Source organism: Taurulus bubalis (genome assembly GCF_910589615.1).
Source record: "Taurulus bubalis genome assembly, chromosome: 9".
Classification (NCBI taxonomy): domain Eukaryota; kingdom Metazoa; phylum Chordata; class Actinopteri; order Perciformes; family Cottidae; genus Taurulus; species Taurulus bubalis.
In genome coordinates, this window is record NC_136597.1 from 6,079,355 (window position 1) to 6,089,108 (window position 9,754).

General features: G+C 42.1%; 1 protein-coding gene across 2 annotated transcripts in view; it reads left to right on the plus strand.

Moving 5' to 3' along the window:
- Positions 1-9,754, plus strand: part of LOC306741247 (guanine nucleotide-binding protein G(o) subunit alpha) — a gene marked incomplete at both ends in the record, with an annotated part of 79,532 nt that overhangs the window by 17,926 nt on the left and 51,852 nt on the right. The window lies entirely within an intron of this gene.

Genomic DNA, 9,754 nt, shown 5'->3' on the forward strand with positions numbered 1-9,754 from the left:
GGTGTTGCAGCACCTTGTTTTAGAGAGCTGAAGAAAGGTGAGAAATCCTCACAACATTTGCGTTTTCTACCCACACGGAAAAGCAATCTAAGGTTGTTTGTGCATCAGAAGTTACAGAGACACAAGCAGGACTAACTTTTTTGCGAGTTATTTCAGTGACTTGATAGATAATGACCCAAATCCAACAGCAAAGGTCCTTCTGGAGCTGCAGTAGAGAGATGCACATGACACACTCTCCCAGTGACTTTGCCAAAGGCTCGCAAACAGCACATGATCCAAGGACTGTGGCAGATTTGTGTTAATGCCTGATCCACACCCTTCCTGTGCAGTTGCAATGTGTACTGTTTGGTCTGGTTGAACATGTCTATTCAGCGTTCTGCAGCTGTACCGGTCTCATATTAGGCTCTCAGCTGGAGGTGAAGCCTCACTCATGTGTTTTTGTTTGGGTAGCACCTTAACAAGTGCTTGACATCATTTCTCAGGCAGAAACCACAATCCACAGCGGTAACTGCAACATATTGATCGCTTATACATGCTTTATCGAGCAGAAGAAATGCAATTATGACAACAATTTATTTTTTGTTCTGAAGGTGAAATCGGACAAAACAACAACTATTCAAGTAATATTTCTAAGCTCCTTATGATGTTGAAAATCGTTTATTCCTCCTTGGCTTTGACGACCAACTTTAACTCTGTTATTGAGTGTCAGCTTGTCGTCACCCTGTTTTCTTATATATATTAAACTGTCTACAACAGCCCTGATTTGGGTCCTAATGGGAAAAACTGCCATCTAACTCTGTCATGCTCATGCTTTGAAGGATCATGCCAATCTAAGTTAGCTTATGAGTCCCCTAAATCTGACAGCCTCCAAGTACAATATACAGTATGACACGCTAATTGAGGATTATGAGTCTCATCCAGAGAAGAGCGTCAGTTTTCTCCCAATACAGTACAATGGAGGTATTAAGGAGGTTAATTAGAGATATAAGGATCATGAAGACGCAGGGCCGCATTATACCATGTTTCAGGTCCAAAACTTCATGATTCAAGACATTAGAGATGTCAATATTTGAATTAGCTGTACCATTTGTACCTTGTTTTCAATGTGGAGGGAGCTCCAAATGGATTGCAGTGCAAATAGACTTGGTGCTGCCTTACCTACAGTCTGCTCTATGCTGTACATTGTTAGTACTGACGCTGTTGACAATGATGTGTTGTTGTAGATGATAAGGAGGATTAATGGCGTAACGATGGTGATGATCATAATATCTGACTGATATTGCCTAAGTCAATACAGTGTTGACTTAATTAGATGACTCTGTTTGGTCCAAACTGGCCTCTAACTCTTCCTGTCGGTCTTGTTGGTAGCAGGTTTTCTTCGTAAAAGACGCTTCAAATTTCTCTTTTATGTTCTTTCTTCTCTCACTCACACACTCTCACACTCACACTCACAACAAACACACACACACACACACACAGACATGTGCCATTTTGCCTTAACCTTATCAAAAGGAACAGTGTATTTTTAATCACAATAAAGCTATTGATACTCAATATACAGGGCTGAAATAACTATACACCTATTGATTAGGATATGGTGTGTGTGTGTGTGTGTGTGTGTGTGTGTGTGTGTGTGTGTGTGTGTGTGTGTGTGTGTGTGTGTGTGTGTGTGTGTGTGTGTGTGTGTATGTGTGTTATATTGGTATTGCATGTCTGGTCAGAGGTGAAGGGAAGGTCTTATTGCTGCAGGGATTATTGCCGTAGATTCATTAAGGGGACAAGGGCACTGTGTATGCCTGCAAAGAAAACTTCCTCCTCCATGCTAACTTTTTTACCATCGTCCTGGAAAACACTGTCAAGCCATCCTTGAGTCTGTGTAGTTTAAACTGTCAAATCTTAATGTTAACCTTTTGACTTGGTTATTGTCCTCTATTGTCATTGTTTGCATAATATACAATTTAAATAAATGGGAGATGAATTATTGTATACTTGCCTTGATTAAAACAATCTTGTCATTAGTAGTTCTAATAATATATTGCTTTTGTATTAATTATGGTGCTTTTTTAGAGGTTAAAAGCACCATAAAACAACCCAGTGCTGTTAACGTTAGCTGTCAGATGACAAGCCGATCACTTTTGATTTTTGCATGGATGAATTAAAATGTGAGGCTGGTCCTTCTCTGCTTGTGTTGAGTTGCAGTTGTGAGACATGGTGAACTTGATGTCTTCTTCACACACCAACGACATGTTGAGCGTGTGTGTGGCGGCGAAGTTACTGTCTCTGTGTACCAACATCAAACCTGAAATGGTTACTATTAACCGCAGAATAGTATCACAATATGTTTCAAGACCAAGTGTAAGGGTGAAGGATGACAGAAAGATGGTTGGAGGAAAATAAAAAGAGAGTTGAAGAGAGACGTATTGTAGTTTATTTGAAAGCTAAAAAGCATGAGAGGGAAAGAGGAAGGAAAGGAGATTATTTAGGAGAGAATGGAGGGAATGTGACAGTGGACAAGAACCAGATGAAGAGACCAGACTGCGCTGTGTTTAAACTACACTCTACATCTGACTTCCCCTCAAAGTAACCAGAGGACTTCGAGATGTTCTTCTCACGTCTATAAAGGACGAGGAGTAGAGCTCCAACATGGGACAATAATTCATTCATCTCACAATACATACTGTATGTGCATGTATAGAACCATTGCAATCAGCTGTGGATGATGATTGATAATATAAAATAGGTTCATATTTTTTAACCCCCACTCTTTTTACACCTTGATGCCATTTTGACTCTTTGACCTCTCACTTTATGTCCTTCCCTTAATCTTTCATTCTTAAAGTACAGTTTATAATTCACAAAAATGACACTCCACCTGCTCCTCAAATATTTTTTTCCCCGACGCTTTTTCTCACCCAATTTTCCGATACCCCCCCCCCACATCTGTTTCAACCAGCCTTGGCTAGTTGCTGTGGCAACCCAGTGTTTTGCCTTGCTCTCAACACATTCCGCAAGCGCATGTCCAAGGGCGATGTGACACACACACACACACACACACACACACACACACACACACACACACACACACACACACAATGATAGCGGAGCGGGTTTGAAGAGTGGGCTTGAAATAGACGCGTTGTCACTGCTGTATGAATCTGCAAGTAGTTTTCACTCAGGTCCAAAGAAGAAGAAGCTGCTGCCACTAATATTTTGAATAGCCGTTAAACCTCCAGGATCCTAATGAAAACTAATTAAAGTATTTTCTTCTTTTTCGGACCACACCCATCCTCGAACTTAGCCTTCATTTTGATCTCCACTACACAGCTTTTGCGTTTTGTTCCAGCATCAACCCGAACCCAGGACCATATTATGCCGCTAAGACACATGCACATGTCTCACTGATGCTCAGAACAGGTTAAGTCTGTCCAGAGATAAGTACGAGAAGTATTGTGAGCCACTTAGTTGAGTTGCCTCTTAGCAAAAAATGCTTTGACGGAATTTAAGTGCCCTCTCATGAGTAGCGATGCATGCAGTGTTCATGTCTAGTCCTTTTATTGTGAAAGGTAAGAAGGGAAATAAGTGCAGCTGTAATGTGCCGCCGTTGACAAGGTGGGAGCACAACTTTCTTTCACCTCGACTGTACTTGTTGTACAGAACTGCATCTAATCTGAAGTACTGACTCTGAATAGCTTCAGCGGATCTTTTTAAAAAGCGAGCCTACAGCGAGAGCATAGATTTATTTCTTAGTTTCTTCCTTTTGAGTGTGCGCCAGTGTGTACGTTACTGATGTTTAGGCCTTAGGCTCCATTTTCTATACACTAATTGCTTCAATGCATCTGCACAATTCTGTGGGTGAATGCAAACTCAACATTGTTTGTCCAGGGTTGCTCGACTGGCTTGTAGAATAAAATAGAGTCAGAGGCTGATGGTGCCAGTGGTAAACACACACACACACACACACACACACACACACACACACACACACACACACACACACACACACACACACACACACACACACACTCACATTAATTGGCTTATCCTCATATTCTTCACCAATCTCACTCCTCTTGCCTAAACCTGACCAACCCAACCAACGAGTAATAGACAATCAAGGTGGAGTGGGAAACCAAGCTTTTCCAGCATACATGCCAACCTTATTGGTCTGATCCATCTGCCCCATGTCATTATTACAGTTGTTTTTGTGGCATCTAATACAGACTTTGGAGATAGAAGCACTGATGAAGAGAAGGGAATTAAGGACGCAGCTGCTATTCGACTGCAGCAGGCGCGTACACAACTAAAATCAGAAAAACACTTTGTGTCTCGATGGACTCTTGAAGGCGACAGAGGAGGAGGAGGGGACGAGAGGGAGATGGAATGAACAGAGGGATGAGATGAAGGGATATAGATGGAGCGATGGAGAGAAAATGGGGAAGAGAGAGAGGAAACTGGCAGACAGGTTGCTGCCTGTTGTTGTGGCAACCAGCTAGTTATCCTCATGGGTTAGTGGGAGAGTGTGTGTTAGTTTTAATATGTGGGTATGTGAACAACGCCCCTCTGATGATAATGTTCCCTCTGCTCATTAAAGAATAAAACAACCTGCACATGGGCACACTTAAGTGTCGTTTAAAGTGGAGGTAAGTACGACAGGTCTCCTGTATAGTTTCCTCCACTTATTTGTGTTGTATGCACACCTTTTAACAAACACAACATTTAACCCTTCAGGAACCACTTTCTTTTGTTTAAAATGTTACAGAAGTACTTTGAGGCAATGCACGGACTATACAAAACATACAACATTTAGAAACCACATTTAAACCCAAAGAATACTGCTGGAGATATTCATATTATTTTTCTTACTGTCAACAAATCCAATGAAAATATATCTTTCTTCTATGTGCCGTAAAGCTCCGTCACTTGACTAGGTATTGTGTTCCTTTCAAACAATGAAGTATAGTTTTTACTTACAAACACTGCCCTGCTTCCATAAATACCAAATGTGTATTTAGACACAACTTAAAATAGTCCCCTCCAAATACATTATTTTCTTCTATTTGATAAACGGTTGCTAATAACTACATGTGTTGCTGCGGTTTTTATTCCTCATGATGCTAATAAAAAAAAAAAAAGCCCAACATGAATATACTACTGTTATTGTTTTTCTTGAGCATAAAAGGATTTGAACTGCATCTACTGCATCTACTGTGTAATATTTTAATGACTTGTGATGCACATTATACACTTTTTTCAGCAATGTTATAGACTAACGATCGAGTGATTAATTGAACATTTTTCGATTTATCAATATTGATAGTATAATATTGTTAGTTACAGCAATATTTGTTGGCAATACAATTATTATTTTTTAAATAGAATACCAGCCTAATCCTATATGTGATGACAATGGCATCTACAAAAGCATATACAGCATCTATAGATTTTACAATTGGAATACGTTCATCTTTGGATCAATTGGCATCTACTAAATGGTGAAGTCTTTGGTGGCGACCATTATGCTACATTACTAGCTTGTGTTTGCAGATAAGATTAATCAGCGTCAAAGATTATTTTCCTCGCCAAACTTAATATAGTTTTTATTGAATTACCCAGAAGGCAAGTGGCTTGTGATGTTGTTAAAAGTATTACAAACTTTGATAAATATTATCCCAGAACCGGTCACTCCTCCTAATTTGCTGCTCTGTTGTGAACTGACCTGAAAAACATGTTTGACACATTTTTTGTACAGTAAAAAAAAACTGTTTGAGAAATGCTTTATTTCTGTGATAATGGGTACCTATTTTCCGTTAAACTGAGTCAAATTTCTAAAAGTTGATATTAGCACACTATATTACTGTAAGGGTCAAGCAGGAAATGGATCACCCACTCTGTGTGGAGGAGTCATTAATGAAAAGGTTAAAGATGGTCATTGATGTTGGGACTTCTTGTCTCCGCCTGACTGTGGTACACTACATCAGGCCTTAACATGTCGGTTCCTAGTATCAATATGCAAGAGTTTGTGTTACACACACACACACACACACACACAGTTGTTGATCAGAATACGATGCTTTGAATCAGCTTTTGTGCGAGTGTCGTTATAGATTCCTTCCAACCAGGTTAGGAAGGTCATTGTATAGACAGAGCCTCCACTACACACACACACACACGCACACACACACACACACATGTTTGACGTTTTTGTGTTTCTGTGTGTTGTTGAGAAGAGAGTGTGTGTGTGTTTGAAGTGTGTGTTAGTCTGCCACCTTCCTGCAGCGCTGAGCTGCCTTTGATTTGTGTTCCCTCCCTCTCTCCACACTCCCCTCATTCTCTTTTGTTATTTTCAGCATCCTCTCTTTGTCTCTCCCCTCCTCACATTCTCCCTCCTTTAGTCCTCTCCTCCATTTTATTTAATTTTTTACATTTTCCTTCCTCACTGCCTGTCTCCCTCATCATTTCACCTTTTTTCCCCCTCGTCCTCCATTCATCTTCTCAATCACCCTCCTCTCTCCTTTTTTCTTCCTCACCTCTCCCTCTTTCATCCTGTGACGGGAGCTTTCTCTCTGCTCCCTTACAGTGTCACCATCGCTGCTCCATTCCGTTCCTCCAGTCAAATCCAATAGATCAATAAGATAAGTTCCGTGTCAGGCACCTGATTGGCCGCTTCAATCAATTCATCAAGACGCTCAATCTTTAATCCCACCCCCAAGTGGTGTGAGGTCATGAGTCTGTGGGTTACTGCAGCTGGCTAATTAGCACACCATCGGGCACAGTGTGTAGACTGTATGTGCATGTGTGTATTTTTTATACTGCGGATGTACAGTTGACACACATTTTTCAGTATTCATAGAAGAAGAGATCTCCTACAAAAACTCAGTTGCATCAGGATACTGGGAGCTGCCCAGTCCAGTGACAGTATTCCACTGTGCTGCACTGAATCGTCACGGCTTGGTTGAGTAGCTCGTTTCACTGTCAGCTGGGACCTTCCTCTGTACAGTTGGCATGCTCCCCTTGCTCTCCCACAGTCCAGAGAAGTGCAGGTTTGGTGGCCGCTCTAAATTGCCTGTACGTGTGAATGTCAGCATGAGTGTGTGTGTGTGTGTGTGTGTGTGTGTGTGTGTGTGTGTGTGTGTGTGTGTGTGTGTGTGTGTGTGTGTGTGTGTGTTCAGCCCCCGTGATAGACTGGCAACAAATGCCTACTGGGATGGGCTCCAGCTCCCTGCAACCTTGAACAGGCAAAGCGGTTTAGAAAATGGATGAATGCCTGACTCAGTAACATCACGGTGATACTTAGTGAGGAGGAAACAAGAGTGTGTGTCATCAACATGTTTGGTTGGGTGACCTATGGATCACTTGACTGACATCACTTGACTGACATCACTTGACGCTCATGGCTTTGAACCAGGCTCAAATATCTCAACAATGGATAGATTTACCATTTCCATGAAATGCTGCAGATATTCATGGTTGGATGGAAACTTTTGTGATCCCCAACTTCTCCTCCAGCTCCGACAATGAAGTTGACATTTTATTTATGTTTTTGATGAAATGTCTTGACAACAATTTGGCTGTCATTACATTTGGTAATTCGTAAATGTTAGCATGCTAACACACTAAACTAAGCTGGTGAACATCCATCCATCCATCCATTATCAGCCGCTTATCCGGGCTCGGGTCGCGGTGGCAGCAGGTTCAGCAGACCGACCCAGGCTTCCCTCTCACCCACAACACTTTCCAGCTCATTCTGACTCCACTTAGTGACAGCCTCTTGTTGCATTGCCCTCCTGTCTTCCCTGTGTGTGTGAACCAACAGGGCTTTTTGGAGTAAAACCCGCAAAACACGTCACAGTGCATAACATCAGAAAGGCTCAGTGTAGGGCCTTTAGGGGAGGTAACATACACACACTCTCTACCAGAGTTCCACGAATCACCCCGTAGCTCTCGAAAGCCATAGATACACACACACACGCACACATTACCTCACAGCCTCTCTTTCGCTTACCTTCTCATTGTGTTTGCCAGACCGGTGCTGCCAGCATCCTTTGACAGGCACATGGACCTGTCTCGCCACGCCACAACACCGCGGCACTACAAACAGGACCATGATGCTTTGCCCCTGTCGCCCTCAGTTACCAGGGCCGCCAATCATCAGTGCTGGAATGCTAAGCACGGCCTTCAGACAAAAAAACCTGCACAACCAAAAATCGAACACACGGACAGGCACAGATTCAGTGGCTTGACTGAAACATGTGATTTGTTTTGGGGGGAGGGATTAAGACGGCAAGAACGAAGGAGAATATTACTTGTTTCTACAAAAAGGTAAAGGGCAAAGAAGAAAATGACTGCCAGGTGTAGTGTGATTAATTTTCCAAGCCACACTTTGGAAGAGAGAAAATGTATCTCGTTGTGTGTGCGGCTGCTGTTTCTCTCTCAGATCCCTTTAACAACAGAGGTGGAATTGTTCCAAATAAAAGGTTTTGTGTCAGTGTGACACTTAGATGGGCTTGTGATCAGACATCAGGCATTGATGTGTATGTGCCCAGTAGTCCTGTTCTCTCAAGGGCTGTGTGTACGTTACCTCAGGGACTCTGATCTCAGGTGCTGAGAGAGGCAGAACATGGACCGTACTCCCCCAAGAGCGAGAGGGAGAGAGGGAGATGAAATATTCTCGTGAAACATGACGAATAGAGAGATTGCGGAGAGAAAAGCAGCACAAAAAGAGGAAGAGAGGACTGGAGATGGTCCTTAGGGGTTGAGCACATATGCACACCACATACATGCCTGTGTGTGTGTGTGTGTGTGTGTGTGTGTGTGTGTGTGTGTGTGTGTGTGTGTGTGTGTGTGTGTGTGTGTGTGTGTGTGTGTGTATAGAATGGATGCAATAATGTCATCACATTCCCATGCCTCTGCATAATGGCCAAATGTCATCAATTAATGTGTCAGTTCAGCCCACAGATACAGCATGCTACAGTATACGGTACTGTTTACAATATGTTGCTGTTTGCAAACACAAACGCTCACTCGGAGGAGCAATGGGGATGACATACACTGTGAGGTGAAAGAGCTTTATCATACCAAGGTATACATCACTTTACTAGCGTTGGTTGTATTACCCACCTGAGGGCAATGATGCAAAATAATGTGCAGAATTGCATACAGTGGATTTATACGTTTTTCTAATACCCTGGATATGTCGGGTATCCATTTGCTGGGCTATCAGACAATAGACGATCCCATGTGGTGATGTTTTTGGTGTACTTTTCTTTTTTTCCTTCTTAATATCTTATATAAATCATATTTCTAATTTAGTTATGTGTTGCCCTACATAACATAACTTTGGAAGCAGCCTATTAAGCCCTTCTCCCATAGGACAAAACCCCCTAATAACAAAATAATTAATTAACATACAAAACATCCAATTAATATGCTCTCCTCAAAGTCACAAGATTCCAGTCAGACAACAGTCCTTTTATACCTCGCTGATTGTCGTAACACACACTTAATTGAATACAGCAGTAGATGGCCTAGACGTGTTAGTACGTCACGCAGACTTTTGCAGTACTGTACTGTAGCATACTGACATTCTTTGACATTGTTGTGCTTGGATTCTTCTCTGTTCTGTGTTCAATCTGGCAGCCAACTGCTGGTGCAGCTAATTAGGCCAGGCTAAAAATAGACACCTGCCTATAAGATTCATATATCGTCTCTGTCATACAAAACCTCAGAAGTGTAAATCTCCCGCCTCCCGGTCAGT